Here is a 16,715-nt window from a genome sequence, read left to right as displayed (position 1 = left end):
TACAACTTCCATCATCCTTGACCAGGCTTTGCTGGGTTGATGGGTATTATTGCTCTACTATAGATCTGTTGCAATACAGTTCTGTCATTTTAACACCTACCTTAGAGGCATGTGGCTTGCTCTTCTTTCACCTGGTCCTCTCTAAAGATCCCCAAAGTGTAAACTTCTTCCTCATGACACAGCACTAAAAACTCTTACCTGTTCTCTCTGTAAAAGAGTTGTTTTCTTCTGGGTTTCCAGGCTCCTCTTATTCCAAGCTTCTCTCTAGGTAGTTGCTCTGACCCCTCGGGACTTAAGTCACAAGAGAACTGAAGGGTTGTTTTATAATCTGAAGAAAGTAAACAACTTCCAGTTTTCAACACCAGTGCAAAAGTTAAAATGACAGGAAAAAAAGAAGAATGTCTCAAATGTTGCTTTTCTGGAGTTCACATTAGGGTTTGTGTTCCAACAAACAGGCATTGCTGTTCCAAAATGGGGGCAATTAGGATGCCATTGTAGATAAAATAACCTAGTTTTCATGTGGAAGTTTTCTGTAGGGAGTTGAAATAACGTATATACAGAAGTACAAGCCCAAAACAACCAAGAGCAGGTGTTCAGGGTTGTATAAAACCCTGAACCAGATTGTACAAAAACCTGCTGGATAGCTGGCTGTTAGGATACGTATGAAACAAAGTTGTTTTTGCTCACCTGTTTATTGGAAAGGACCAACACTCATAAGTTTAGGAAGACTTTTTACTATCTTTAGATTTTTATGGGCTATGTAGCAAATGGTGCTTTATGACAAGTAACAAGGTTTTTCATCCCCATTACAGGTGGTGCTGTTACACTGCTCATAAAACCATTCATTTTTCTCAGTTTATTATATTAATATAGTGGGCTAAGTGCCACAGGTATTGCACAAGGACTGGTTGAACTGAGTCTTCTTTTCCCTGTGGATTTTAGCCTAGAGTCAATTTTAAAAAGACAAACTTGTGAGCTCCTTCCTCTGCTCTGCTTCACGCATGTGGCCAAGGCGCAGGCCTACCTTACTAAACCCTGGTGTCTCACATCCCAGGGTGAGCCAGCATGGTATAGTAGCAATTAGAGTGTCTGAATAGAAGCTGGGAGACCAGGATTCAAATCCCTGCTTGGGCATGAAGCTCACTGGGTAACCTTGGGCCAGTATAACCTACCTCACAGCTTTGTGAGAATCAAATGAGGAGGGGAAGAAGCACGTATGCCACTCTGAGCTCCTTGAAGGAAACTGCAATAGATAAGTCACAATTAGCTCTTAAATAGGGTGGTTACACCTGGTATAACCAAGTGAAGAAAGGTAAAGGAACAATCTGATTTAGGATAATCTGCCATTCCTTGTTCCTCAGGTTCTTCCACACTTCCTCCTCCTTCCTCTAATGGGCAAAGCAGACAATTATATCACAGTGGGGGTGGGGAGCTCCCTCCTTCAGTTTGGGTTCAAGTGCTCTGTGTGCCCATTCAAAATCATCAGAGATTATGAGGTCTAGAAGCAGTGATTTAAACCAAAGGGCAATAAATTGTGCAGGATTATTCTCTTCCATTCCCTTGTCAAAAAATGAGTAAATATAAATTCATTCTCCTGTTTCAATTTTCTGCCATCTTCAAGCTTGTTGCATATCTCTATCTCTATCTGTCTGTCTGTCTGTCTGTCTGTCTGTCTATAATTCTTTGATCTTTTTAGTCATGGATTTTTGGCTTAGTTCTTTTGTTGCTATTGTTATTTCTGTTACAGTGTCCTTGCATTAAATTCTGTCAGTTTCATGCTTCCATTGGAAGCATTCATTCCTTCCAAGTATTTTTAATAAGCTTCTTTATGGATTCTTGTTGCACTGCAAATTCTCCTCGTAAGACAATGTTATGAGGTTGTGGTGGTGGGGGAGTAGGCTATATGCAGAGACTCTTCTAATACCTGGGCTCCCCTTCCAAATCTTGGAATAGCCAGGTTAGCTTCCTGGTGAGGTAATGGGTCATTAAGGTAACAAAGGAAGTGGATCTGTGGTAGACAAATGGGTGGGGGCCCCTCCCCCTGAATTGCTGGTAGTTAGAAAGAGAAAGGTCAGAGCTGAGAACAGAGAGTTGAGTGATGTGAGCTAAGCAGCAATGCAAATAAACCATCTATCATAAAGATACCACAGTTTCCACTGACCCTCATGCCGAAGGAAACACAAACTCTGGGTAAGTACCTGGAATCTCATGGTGCTCAGAGATTGGGTTTGCGTGCAACAATATTTTTAACACTTTCTTTCCCCAATGAAGATTTTGAGGAAAGGGTGTCTTGGCTAGTGTCCTTGTTGAAGTGAGCCTTCTATCTTGGGGCAGGCAGAATTGAGTGAGGTCTTTTATTTGCAGCTTTTCTGAATCCTCTTGCATTCACCTCTCTTTTTCTTCAAGGCTTGAGGTGGGTTTTTTTAGACAGCAGGGCTTTTGCTCTAAACAGTTCTTCTGAGCCTTGGAGCAGAGCTTCAAGTTAAGTGGCAATCTTCTTTCTTTCCTGGCCATGTCTCCCCCACCCACAGCTGCCATTCCTTGTTGGTCTGTACTCTATAGATTCTAATCAGGGTGTGTGTAATGGGGGAACTTGCAGACCCCACAGCTCCCCGATGTTGAGGATGCATTGCTACAGGAGAAGGGTCACACAGCATCTCTTTGCTCATTTTTGCAGAAAGGGATTGAAAGAGGTGGCCAGTAGTTCTCGCGACTTCTGTACAAAAGCAAAATGGATGACACAGCCGATAGGCTGCTGTGAACACGCTGCTTTAACAAATGGGCACTGGGGGCAACTTCCTTGAATGACAAAGCTGGAACTCCGGGCCAATCAATGTATCAATCAATTACAGTTATTTATATCCTGGCTTTTGAGATACTTCCAAGGAGACTTATAAATAACACCCAGACACATTTTTAAAGAGCTCAATAAACTATATCAACATGTAACAAGCCAACAGGACTTCCCCTTAGGCAGATAACCCAGAGGTAGGATTGCAAAGTACAGCAAGTATTGGCTCTGAGATGGTCTTTACCTTCCGACCTCTTTCCTGGAATCCTTCCCAGAGGGTAGTTGGTGGCCGATGGCCCTCTGGGTTGGGAAGAGTCTGACTGAAGTAGACTCTGAAGTGGTTTTCACCTGCTTCCGTCTCTCTCCCAGAATCCTTCGCTGTAACGAGACTTTAAAGTGGCATGACTAATCTTCCTTCAAAAGTCATATAAGAATGCCGTGCATCTTGAGGCAGGAGAACGGCATTCTGAAGGCTTCCTCTAGCCTGTACTTCTGCAAAACTGTTCTTCTGCCCCAGCTTTTTTCTTTTCTGCAGGGCACAGTTCAAGTTTTCAGATGGTGGTCCATAATATGGAAGAGGTTGCGGAACATTTGAGGATTTCTGCTCTTGGCCCTACGCTTGCTTTTTCCCCTCGTTGACAATGGAAGAAGTTAAGATTACGGTAGTTGGTCCAGCTCCTTTCCTGTTCATTCATGGAACTTGGACAGTTTTGCAAGAGGGCATGAGGAGTTTTCGGAAATGGGGCCTGTATAAGACGAAGTACTTTGCCAAACCTTTCACATTTGTTAGATGAAGCTTTCCTTGAAGTGACACCCACTCCTTAACTTTCAGCATTATAAATCTTTTCTGGGAATAAAAATTTGGATGGAATTTTGCATAATAGGAACACTCCATGACTCACACATGCAATTTTGAATGGTTTAGGGTCTATTCCAGTGCGTGGGTGTCTGTGTAGGGCAATTATGTAAGTGTCAGGATAGCTAAGAACTTTTGACATTTGTGGCAGCTTAACAGAATTCCTCTCATGCTCTCAAATGCTTGTGTGAGGGATTTTACGCACTGAACTTCCCATGCATCTATGAAATGATTAGCAGGATTTTTTTATTATTAATGTCTGATTTATTATTGTCTCAACACATTAGGGTACGTTGGTTTTAAAGAGAAAAAATATTTTAAAGTAGTGAGAAGAGAGTATTCTTATACAAATTGTCTGGAAACTGCATTATAGAATAAAGCTGTTCTATATTCCTGACATTTTCAATGCTAATTGAATTCAGCACATATTTGAAAGAGAATGTTTGGATATATTACATGTGGGACCTGCAACAAAATGCTGCAGCAGGGTTGCTCACGTACACTATCCCAGCCATGTCTCCTTCCAGGACAGCCTCATTCTATTTTCCCTTCCACCCCGACTACAGACACAGCATACATTTAAAGCACTCTCATACTTACTTAGGATTTGTGGCTCTCCACAAAGTATTTTGGTAAATTTAGTTTGTTAGCCTTCATCCAATTGTGTGCAGTGGGGGAATCACATTTAAGAGTTTTGGTGGCGTATCTTCTACCACAGTGAGATTTCCAGTGTACAGGGGTGATATTTTGGCCCCAGATATGTGTGTTATGTCAGAAGACCCAGAGCCAGAAAAGACATAATCAGAGGAGGTAGACTTTTTCTGTGCAGTGATGATTTGCCCATTTCTGTTTATTTAATAAGCTTGTGGCTTTAATTTTCAGTTACAAACAACAAAAACTATTAAAGTAAAAATGTGATGAAAATATTGAAAACTGTTTAGAAACAACTTTATTACAACTGACATTTAATATTAATGGTTTTGTGGGGTGCTTTTCTAACCCAATTCAGAAACCTGCAGGAAAATTCTCCTTACTGTAATGTCCCCAAACAATACGGTTATATGGTTTGTGCCAACATGTTGACACCTCCAAAAAATACATTTAATAGTGCTGAGAGTCTGTGCATGTATGTGTTAGTACATTAGGCTCCCTTGGCTTGTCACCTGTTGTTTGTTTGTTTGTTTGTTTGTTTGTTTGTTTGTTTGTTTGTTTGTTACACTTAAAATAATATTAAATATTTCCTGTGAAATCTTGGACACAGCACCTAGTCTCCACGAAAAGCAGTGAAGGAAGGAAGGAAAAGGTTTAAAGATTTGCTGTTGCATCAATCTGGTTTTTATGACTTTAGTCAACTATTTTTACTGAGGCTTTCTCTTGAGCTCTATAAAATATACTTACACTTTCTTTTCATTTCATTTGTTCCCACAGCATGTGGCACAACCATGGGACTTCCTAGACAACAGCCTTACTGGGAAGTGAATCATTGCTATGAATCATCATCATTATTATTTAACAGATGAAAAATGGAAACTGAAATACTGGCCTACCTGTGGCTACTAAATCAGTTCATGGATGAAGGCAGCTTTGACCCCAGAGCTCTCAGGTCTGATTCTATCAACCTGTGTATCCACTGGCCAAGGCTAGCCCTCTGCTAGCTATTGTGTATCACATTTCATGGAACAACACCATCCCCAAATCTCTTTGTTCAGCACCTGAATAGCTCCCTTGCCTGGAAGCTTTCACAGAAACACACCTGAGACAGGGGTTCAAGATTTACTGCTCAGCGGTAGAGCACATGCTTTGCATGCTTCAATTCCTGACATCCCTAGTTCAAGAGAGCCAATGCGATGCTTTCTAGATGTTGTTCGATTCCAACTCCCATCATCCCTGTCCATTACCCAAGTGGCTGGGGCTGATGGGATTTGAAGTAAATATATATGGAGGGCATGATGTTGGCGACCCTCTCCTAGTGGAAAGTGTTAGCATTTCACTCCTCCGTTGCTGGATGTGTGATTGTTACATCACATGTCTGTGTAAGTCTGAGAATGGAAGTCAGTCTTATTTCTTCCGCTGTACTGTACTGTACTTTTGTACTGTGTGTGTGTGTGTGTGTGTGTCCTGAAGGAGAAGTGAGAGGACACCATGGTTGCTTTGTCCTGTATATATTGCTTAATAAATCACTTAGAATGTTACACTCACGCCCCATGATTGTTTCTGCTATACTCTGCTAGAGTGAGAATGCACATGTCTTTTAATATGTGTCGCAAGTGCGCACCGGGACTGATTTGTGAATGTCCCGGGCTGCGCTTCATCAGGAAGATGCCCGGAGAGGTCTGTCTCATTCTGAGGGCTGTGTGTGCCCCCCAGGCATGTTCCAACAGAAAGGATCAAGGGACAGGTGCTGCAAGCGGCTTCTCCATGAGATCCTGAGCTTCTGCCACCAGTCAAAGGAGACAAGGTCTGATAGAAACCAATAAGATTGCTTCCAAACTTCCTACCCTTTCTATAAATCAAATTCAAGCAAGTCACACTGACACCCTTGCCAGATAATACCCATTCTGCATTTGTAAGAACTCGGTCATTTAGTGTGACAACCACTCACACTTTAGAACTCCCCACCTTTTGAGATTAAGAAGGCTCCTTTGCTTTACTCCTTTCGGCTCCTGCTGAAAACATTCTTGTTTAGACAAGCCTACTTAGATGCTTAGAAAGTTGTGTATGGGCAATCTATCCGGAATATATTTGTATTTCGAGGAGTTAGTGATCTGACATGGTTATCCTTCCTGCCCCCTGTTCCTTCCTTTTCCCTATCTTTTGTTAAGCTGTTTGATGGCTGAGAACAGCCTTTAATGTCTTAATCAGTTAGGAAGAAGTGATAGGGCTAGGTACCTTATTTGATGTTGGACATTGTTTGGAGAAAGTGAGGCACTGGCTAATGAATACTCTGCACGTAGCCAGTCCGGCAAGCAACACAGGCTAACAGGTAGCTATCTATAAATCAGATGGTTGTGGGGAGAGTGTTAGGGAGAAGCTCGTGCACAGACTGATGGCCACAGGGCCGTGCAACCTGGGGGTACCTGGGAGAGTCACTTCGCCACTTCTTGAGGGCTTCCAAGTGGCAGATTGAAGTGCTTGCTTTGGACTGGGTGTCCATCAATATGCGGATGATACCCAGCTCTACCTCTCTTTTAAATCAGAACCAGTGAAGGTGGTGAAGGTCCTGTGTGAGTGCCTGGAGGCGGTTGGAGGATGCATGGCGGCTAATGGATTGAGGTTGAATCCTGACAAGACAGAAGTACTGTTTTTGGGGGACAGGGGGCGGGCTGGTGTGGAGGACTCCCTGGTCCTGAATGGGGTAACTGTGCCCCTGAAGGACCAGGTGCGCAGCCTGGGAGTCATTTTGGACTCACAGCTGTCCATGGAGGCGCAGGTCAATTCTGTATTCAGGGCAGCTGTCTACCAACTCCACCTGGTACGCAGGCTGAGACCCTACCTGCCCGCGGACTGTCTCGCCAGACTGGTGCATTCTCTAGTTATCTCCCGCTTGGACTACTGCAATGCGCTCTACGTGGGGCTACCTTTGAAGGTGATTCGGAAACGACAACTAATCCAGAATGCAGCAGCTAGACTGGTGACTGGGGGCGGCCGCCGAGACCACATAACACCGGTCTTGAAAGACCTACATTGGCTCCCAGTACGTTTCCGAGCACAATTCAAAGTGCTGGTGTTGACCTTTAAAGCCCTAAACGGCCTCGGTCCAGTATACCTGAAGGAGCATCTCCACCCCCATTGTTCTGCCCGGACACTGGGGTCCAGCGCCGAGGGCCTTCTGGCGGTTCCCTCATTGCGAGAAGCAAAGCTACAGGGAACCAGGCAGAGGGCCTTCTCGGTAGTGGCGCCTGCCCTGTGGAACGCCCTCCCATCAGATGTCAAAGCGATAAATAACTACCTGACATTCAGAAGACATCTTAAGGCAGCCCTGTTCAGGGAAGTTTTTAATCTGTGATATTTTAGTGTATTTTTGGTTTCTATGGAAGCTGCCCAGAGTGGCTGGGGAAACCCAGCCAGATGGGCGGGGTACAAATAATTTATTAGTATTATTATTATTATTATTATTATTATTATTATTTATAGTATACGGTATATTGCTTGCTGTTTAGAACAAAACCTTTAATCTTCTCACTCACTTGTGTTTTGTATTACTTCTGAATCTCATTTTTAAAAGAACCACCTTGCATTCGGCAAGACAAGTTGAGGTAATGTTAATCCGTTTTAGTATTTTAACTTTAGTATGTTTTAAAGTAGGGCTGAGGGTTTTTCTTGATTCTGTGGTTTTATATTTTGTAAACTGTTTTGAGGTTTGTTTGTTTTTAGCAATCAAGTGGTGCATTCATTTTTTAAAAAATAAATAAAATACATAAATAACCTGTCTGTCCATGTCCCAGGATTGGTGAGTTCTGGGTATTGCTCACTAAGTGCAATTCACTCGGGGAAGTTCTGTGTTATGACATGCACAAGCCTGCATGGTATTGTTCTTTCTTTGGGAATTGCTATTTGCACTAAACTGACAGGTGGCGAACAAAGGAAGCTTCTCTTGCAGGATACGCAATAGCCAAATAAAGCAGGGATAGGGAACCTGCAAACCTCCAGATGTTGTTCAACTCCTATCAGCCCCAGCCAGTGTAGCCAAGAGTCAAAGATGATGGGAATTGTAGTCCAACACCATTTGGGGGGTCACAGGTTCCCCATCCCTGAAGTAGAAGGAAGAGGGAAATGGGGATTTCTATTTGATATAAAGGTAAAGGTAAAGGGACCCCTGAGCATTAGGTCCAGTCATGGCCGACTCTGGGGTTGCGGCGCTCATCTCGCTTTATTGGCCGAGGGAGCCGGCGTACAGCTTCCGGGTCATGTGGTCAGCATGACTAAGCCGCTTCAGGTGAACCAGAGCAGCGCACGGAAATGCCGTTTACCTTCCTGCTGGAGCAGTACCTATTTATCTACTTGCACTGTGATGTGCTTTTGAACTGCTAAGTTGACAGGAGCAGGGACGAGCAACGGGAGCTCACCCTGTCGCGGGGATTCGAACCGCCGACCTTCTGATCGGCAAGTCCTAGGCTCTGTGGTTTAACCCACAGCGCCACCCGCATCCCATCTCTTTGATATACGTGTGCCTAAAAGGCATTAGAGTTGTAGCTATGCCTTTTAAATTTGTGAAAAAGTTAAAGTGGGCAGCTTTTAAAAAATGGCTTTGCCATTTGGAAATGTGTTCTAGCATGATGAATTCCTGAAGGAGAATGTCATCTCCCAACAGGGTTGCCTGTACCAAAAGCTCCAAAACCTTAGTTACCAGATGTGAACAGATGACAAAATAAACTACTTGGCTCCTTGGGCTTGCCTGTGTTTCAGTGCTGGGCATCGCTGAAAGGTCGAGGACATGAATGCCAGGCTATGCAAGAGCAGGCAAGTCCTTCTGAAGTCAGTTTTTATGCCAGCATAATAAATCCTTTCCTTTCCGGTGCTAGTAAACTAAGATTTAACCTTTCTCTCTCATTAAAAAATCTGGGTTGTATCAAATGCTGGTGCTACTCAGAGTGTAGACCTTCTAGAGCCAGTGAAGCTAAGCTAGGCATCTCACTTAATTGCAATGAATCTACACTGGATATAGCTGCCCTCTAATATTTTTTTGCACATTAGATTAATTCTTTTTTCAGCTGTGTCACCATCCCTTTAAAAGCAAAAGCAAAAAACTCACACACAGTTCTTTCCATCAATAGACAGCACTTAATAGGACCGGCACGGTAGGAAAGAAGAGCAAGTAGATATCTGGAAGCATTAGAAAGGCAGTTCTATCAAAATAGTTGACTTATAATCAAGGGGGATAGGGACCATGCTATATATAAGAAGTAGTAGCTCAATTTAAATCTTCACTTACCTGGGAGTAAGCTCATTTGATTCACTGAAACTTACTTCTGCGTAAACATAGTTAGGATTGCAGCCTAAATCATTTGTTCATGCCAGTGTGTTTGTATACCATATGTTAATCATGTTTTAAGGGTGGTTTACATAACATAACATGGTTTTCAGTACTGCTCATTAAACCCAACTTATGCGACCCGTCAGACTATCCAGCTCTCTGTATGTTGTGATGGGGGGGGGGGGAAATCAAGAGAAACAATACAGTTTGGGGGGAAAGTCAGTGTTTCCTAGGATCTTGTAGGGTTCTGCATAACATCCTAAATGACTTGGTTGCGACAACTGAGGTAGGGTGGCTTACATTGCCTTTTATCGCTGCACAAGGCCAACTCAAGATGGCAGGGCTGCCAGAGGATGTGTGCAGCATCCTTCAGGAATTGTGGGTGTCCTGGAATGCAGGTCTTTTCCTTTTCCTGCACCCCTGGTTTATAGTTCCCTTATTCCTGGTGAAATGGTACAAGGCAAAGGTGTCCACTTACGCTTTGCTGAAAGAGAGAAAATGCATCTCTAAAATAGAGGATAGGAGAGGACACTGGTTAGCATAACATTTGCACATGCAAATCTAGAAATACTATAGTTTAACTAGAAACACAATACATCTCATCGCAGCGAGGGAGACCTGTGTGGCTGCCTAATCTGCTGCCCAGGTTTAAACCTCTGATGGAAGAAAGATGGAAACTAGCAGGTCTCCTTCGGCGACACACAGGAAAAAGGCCCGAGTCTATCTAATGTGTTGATGACGATGACAACAACAACAATAATAATTTGTTCTTTGTACTCCGCACATCCGGCTGGGTTTCCCCACAGCCACTCTGGGCGGCTCCCAACAGATTAAAAACAGAATAAAACAGCAAATATTAAAAACAGCAGGGCCTCTGACGTTCATTTTTATATATGGGAGAAGGGGGGGGGGTTCTTACAGCAACATGGCCCAGCTATACAGAGTTGGCCATTAAGGTTGTTTTGCCCTCTCCACAAGTCATGCTCATGAAAGTAATATTGAGCTTCATCCTCTGCATTGTATGAGGATATTTATCTCACTCTTTCAAAGGTGGAAGAGAAAGGCAAGGAGGAAATCAGAAGCAGGAAGCTAGCCTGTGAGAGGAGGCTGGGGAAGAGAGGAAAGTGCATCTGTGAATGCCAGAAGTCCATTAGGTTTCAGGAAAGCGGAAGGTACAATCGAAGTCACTCAGCCATAGCTGGTGTAAAGCGGTGAGGCTGAATGGAAGCCTGCCAGTTCACACCATTTGAGTGATTAGGCTTGCATCCTTCGCCCTAAAAGAAAAAGAATAAAAACTCACACTGATCTCATTTAAACAGTAAGTCAATATGAAGCAATCCATGCCTTTTCCTTTGCAAGGGGGACTCAGTTGGTATTACTGGCTCCTCTGATCTGCAGCACCTGTGCTTTGGGAGGATGGAGACATTATCAGCTTTTTATCACTTAACAGAGGAAGGGATCCCTGGCCTGATGTTATTTATTCAGCTGGATGTATTGACTTTGTCTAAGAAGATCTAAGTGGAAGGTTGGGGGTTGTGTAACTTCAGCCTGTTAATTACCAGAGCTTCAAAAACCTTGATTTATGAGCTTATGCCCATGAATGGTTCAGAGACATGAATCTGAATGCCTTTTGCTTTCAATGGAAATAAAGGCATCAGGACCTGCAAAAGATCCTAGAGAAATTGTTAGAGAAATTGACATTGTGACCTCCCCAATAACATTACACTAAACCACATTGTTGACAGGCTTGTTTCTGGAACTGTTTGACAGGCAAAGGTAGCTCACGGAGTCCATTCTGATACAGTGGCCTTTGCCATTATGGGTTGTAGCCAAGGAAGTTTTACTCAGAGTACAGTCATTCAAAGGAATGGAGCTCAGTTTGCCAAGTCCATTAATTTCACTGTGTCTTCTCTGAATATAATGTTGGATAACAACCCAAAGTTTCCAGGTAGCACTCAGAAGTTCTGATAAGTTTTCCTCAAAACAAAGAAACTGAAACACTTAATTAACCTAGGCAGGTAGTGGGGATTTTAAAACAAATTACCTCAGAAAACCAGAGCACGTTTGTTGCTTTTCACTAAGGTAGAAAGAAAAGCCATTAAAACAAAATCCTCTTCAAAGAAGATGAGTGACTTTTTGTTTTTGTTTTGCTGATATGGTACCTATGTTGGAACTATCCTGTAAATAATTTAAAGCAGGCATAGGCAAACTCTGGCCCTCCAGCTGCTTTGAGACTACAATTCCCATAATCCCTGACCACTGGTCCTGTTAGCTAGGGATGATGGGAATTGTAGTTCCAAAACATCTGGAGGGCCAGAGTTCTCCTATGCCTGATTTAAAGCAATTAGTTATTGTTATTAAATAAAGGTAATAAACTAAACAGGGAAACAAATGTTACTGGTTTACTGCTCATGGTTCACACATCACAACAGGCCAGATTCTGGGCTGTGCAGGGTAGCCTGAAACAACACAGTCAAGAATAGAGAAGGAGCAAAATGTCCATATGCATCAAACCATTATTATATTATTATTATATATTATTATATTATTATATTATTATTATCATCATCATCATCATCGTTTTGTTTTTAAAGGCAGCCCTACCAGGAATTTGCCCAGCATGTTCATACAGCAGCAGTACAATATCATGCCCTGAAATTGTCTTCTGTGAGATCATACCCACATAGCTTATGATGGTCCATCATACCTTTTGAAAGCAGACTGTTTCAGAACATGCAAAGTGTGAGTGGAGGGGAAAGAGGGATGGGATGTCATGCGGTTTTCAAAAGGTCAACTGCAGATGCTGTTGGGAAAACACGTAGAAACGATTGTTCTCAAGAAGACTTTGTCTGAAAACAGGATGGTCTGCCTCAAAAGACACTAGCAGATCCTAGTAGAGTTTGAGAAGGAAAACAAGCTGGGCGCCTCAGTGAGCTGCAAAGGGAAAACATCCCACTGGGTAACAAGACAGCATGTCGGGTAAACAGGAAAGGAGCAGTCAGCAGAGTGAGAGGTCTGGGGGGTGAAAAAGGCTGGGGAGAGCTCTGATCTGCGAGCACGATAAGGAAACTTGAAATGAAAGATCTCTTTGCACAGCCTGGCAAAAAGTGGCTGCATAAACAGAAAGAGGCATCGGCCTTCCGACTTAAAGTCGTGTGTGCTTCAGGGTAAGCAGAACCAGTCAAAATGAATGTTGGGAAACCATAGATTTCGTTTGCTCTCGTATGAGAGACATGTCCGAATTTAGCATACAGGAGGGTTACAAGTTCAATCCCTGGCATGTCTAGGAAATATGTCTTTCTGAAAGCTGCCAGACAGTGCAGTAGACCAGATGAAGCAATGGTGTGAATTGGCAGAAGGCAACTTCCTATGATCCTATGCGGTTGCAGCACTGAGGTAATCACATTTCCTGTTGAGATAAGGAAACCTTGTCCAATACCTCCTTGCTGTGTTCTGTTTTCCCTCTGAGTTGGCTATTTAAAAACAGGACTACTTGGAAGTACTAAATTACTGACAGCTACTTACTGCCATGGGCTCTTCCCTTCCACACTGCTTGAAGCTGAGGCTTGAAGATGCAGCTGCCAGTTAAATAGGAAAAAGCAACTTGAGGGGAAAGGGTTGGAGAGGAAAATGGAGGGACAGGAAATAGTTAAGCAGGAATAGAGAGGCTTTATTAGACTGAGGGCCACATTCCCTTTTGGACAACATGTTGGGGGCCACATGCCAGTGCTGGGCGGGGCCAGAAGCAAAAGTGGGTGAGGCAATGAATATAAATGTTAGCTTTGTACACTAGCTTGGTTTCTCTCTCTCTCTCTCTCTCTCTCTCTCTCTCTCTCTCTCTCTCTCTCATATCCATACAGGTAAGCAAGAGGCACTATGAGGGTTCAAGCCAAGCAAAATCATTCAAGGGTGAGAAGCTGAGCCAATGAGGAATGTGGCCTGGGGAAGGGAGTGTTTGCTTGAGGAGAGTCCCGAGGGCGAGTCCTGGATGGCCACATTTAGCCCCCAGGCCTCAGGTTCCTAACCTGTGAGGCTAAGCACTCACCCCCCTTCTTCCTGCACTAATCTCCACATTCACTCCTGCTTAAATGGGCTTGCGAATCACGGATTTGTCTGCACTGCATCTGTAGAGATGGGATCTGCTGAAACAAAAGGGTCTGTCTACTTGTGTGAGTCAGTTCTCCAGTAACCCAGTTCAAAATCATCTCTGGTGAGGAAAAAGAGATGAAACATGATGCTTCGAAAGAACCGCCTGAGCCATGCAACTGGAATGTACAAGAAAGGAGCCAAAACCGACTGGATAACAGCTGTGCTCAAACGATCCTTTGTCCTGAGCCAAGGCAATATTTTGCATTTGGAAGAATGATGTCAAGAATGTGGCTGTAAATGAAGTACACAAGGAAGTTTTGACTTGAGAGAGCCACACACTGTGTTTTGAAGAGTTCCTACTAAATTCCCTGCCCCCAATATGCACAAGGGCTCTATCCAGTACTAGTCATAATAGGGTTATTATCTAGTGTTAGCCATATTTAGGGTAGACCCACTGAAATCAATGGGCATGATTATTTTAGGATCATCGTTTTCAGAAGGCTACTCTGCTTAAAATTTAGGTTTTGGTCCTCCTATAGCACAAACACCCTCTTCACTAAATCCACAAATGGTGTCCCAAATTGCCCATCTGACACCGTCCCCTCCTTGGTCCCCTTCTCCTCTTTGGAATCCCCTCAATTTTCTCTGGAGTTTCTTCTCTTCCTTGTCAGAGGATTCTTTTAAGGCCTCTGTGGGTGGCAGCTCTTTCTTCCTTCAAACTCCACAAGGCAAGGCTCTAGCAGAGTAGGCCCTTTCCTGCTCTCTCTCTCTCTCTTTCTTCCTCCACACTTGCTCTGGGAAAACTTATCAAGCGCTACAACTCCCATGACCACCACATTTTTCTCTGCATGACTCACCAGCACTCCCACCTCAGCCCCATTCATCATAATCCACCCCTAAACCTTGCTTGCTTGCTCAGCACCATTCTTTCCAGCCATCTCAACTACATTGCCTCGTTTTTGGATCTCTCATCACTTGCCCTCCTCTTGCTCTCAACTAATGGGATAAACATCTCCCTCCAAAACACTGCAAAATATCCATCATTTCCTCCCCCTCCCCCTGTTCCTGTGGCCTAACTGAGCTCAGGCGTAGCTTTCTTTCTCATCCAGACTAATGCAAACTCCCTCTTTGTCTTTCACCAGTTGCAGATCCTTCACTTATATTTCAACATCCATGGTTAAAAATATCCACTTTAGTGGTGATACAAGTTTCTCTCCAATACTCTCTGCCTTACTCCATTGTCCTGTGTATCTTTGCTGGGCATCACTCACCATTCTTTCCAGCTTACATACCTGTGTGGCCTCCATGAAATAATACAGTAATCACATGTCAATTCAAGTTACACAGGAATAGTTTCTGATTCAAAATAAAGGCATGCTTAACCTACTGTGTAGTTTGACCCCAAGTATAAACTTTGTTTTCCCTCCTAATTTCAGATTAATTGGAGAGACTACCCTCTTGCCATACTTATATACTTTGTAAGAAAGCAACCATGTGTTCGGTTAGTTATATTAAATTGTTTTCATGTTGTTTTATTTCTTTGGAGGATCCAAATAATTGAATCTACAGTGGTGCCTCGCAAGACGAAATTAATCCGTTCCGTGAGGCTCTTCATATAGCGGTTTTTTCGTGTACTTAGAAGTCTATTCTGGCATTAAGCTACATATAGACATAGAATAACAGCAACAAAACAATAACAATAAATTAATCGTCATCATAATATTATTAGTTGTAAATACCCTGTGTTTCAGAGAACATAGTAGCTTCCAAATAGGTAAAGGGACCCCTGACCATTAGGTTGAGTCGCAGACAACTCTGGGGTTGCAGTGCTCATCTCGCTTTATTGGCTGAGGGAGCCGGTGTACAGCTTCCGGGTCATGTGGCCAGCAGGACTAAGCCGCTTCTGGCGAACCAGCGCAGCGCACGGAAACACCGTTTACCTTCCTGCCAGAGTGGTACCTATTTATCTACTTGCACTTTGATGTGCTTTTGAACTGCTAGGTTGGAAGGAGCAGGGACGGAGCAATGGGAGCTCACCCCGTCGTGGGGATTCGAACCGCCGATCTTCTGATCGGCAAGTCCTAGGCTCTGTGGTTTAACCCACAGTGCCACCCGCGTCCCTAGCTTCTAAATACCACAGACTTATTGATCTGTCATTAGAGGCCACATAAAAACAGAAGTTTAGTTTAGCTTCAGAGACCTGTGATGCTCTCATTTCTGCATAATATTTAGAGAACAAAGAAAGGTTGTTGTAGGTCATTCCCCTCACCCCAACATATTTCTTTTTTCTTTTTTTGTACTTTAAGAAGCCTTCAGAAGCTGGTATTTCCTGATAGTGTGTGGGTGGTACTGTTTTGGCAGCATAAGCAATGGCACTCACAGCCTGAATATCAGAAAAAGGAAAAGCAACTTCACTCATAACCAAATTGATTTATTTTTATAGAAAGAGCTAAAAGGTAAAGGTACCCCTGCCCGTACGGGCCAGTCTTGACAGACTCTGGGGTTGTGCGCCCATCTCACTTAAGAGGCCAAGGGCCAGCGCTGTCCGGAGACACTTCCGGGTCACGTGGCCAGCGTGACATCGCTGCATCTGGCGAGCCAGAGCCGCACACGGAAACGCCGTTTACCTTCCCGCTGGTAAGCGGTCCCTATTTATCTGCTTGCACCCGGAGGTGCTTTCGAACTGCTAGGTTGGCAGGCGCTGGGACCGAGCAGCGGGAGCGCACCCCGCCGCAGGGATTCGAACCGCCGACCTTTCGATCGGCAAGTCCTAGGCGCTGAGGCTTTAACCCACAGCGCCACCTGCGTAGAAAGAGCTACCTGTTATCAAATCTCTTTCTCTTTCTCTCCCCTGTTGTCACTGACTCCTCAGATTGAACTAAATCTGCTGATTAACTTAATTCTGTCCTAGGAATTATATATTCATTTATTTTGCTTTCCCTGGGGGAGATAAATAAGGCCAGGGTCCAGGTGAGAACATGGAATCCTTTGAAGGGCAAACTATA

The sequence above is a fragment of the Podarcis cretensis genome (assembly GCF_951804945.1).
Source record: "Podarcis cretensis genome assembly, chromosome: 10".
NCBI classification, from domain to species: domain Eukaryota; kingdom Metazoa; phylum Chordata; class Lepidosauria; order Squamata; family Lacertidae; genus Podarcis; species Podarcis cretensis.
The sequence above is the reverse complement of the archived record's forward strand: the minus strand, read 5'-3'. Positions refer to the sequence as shown.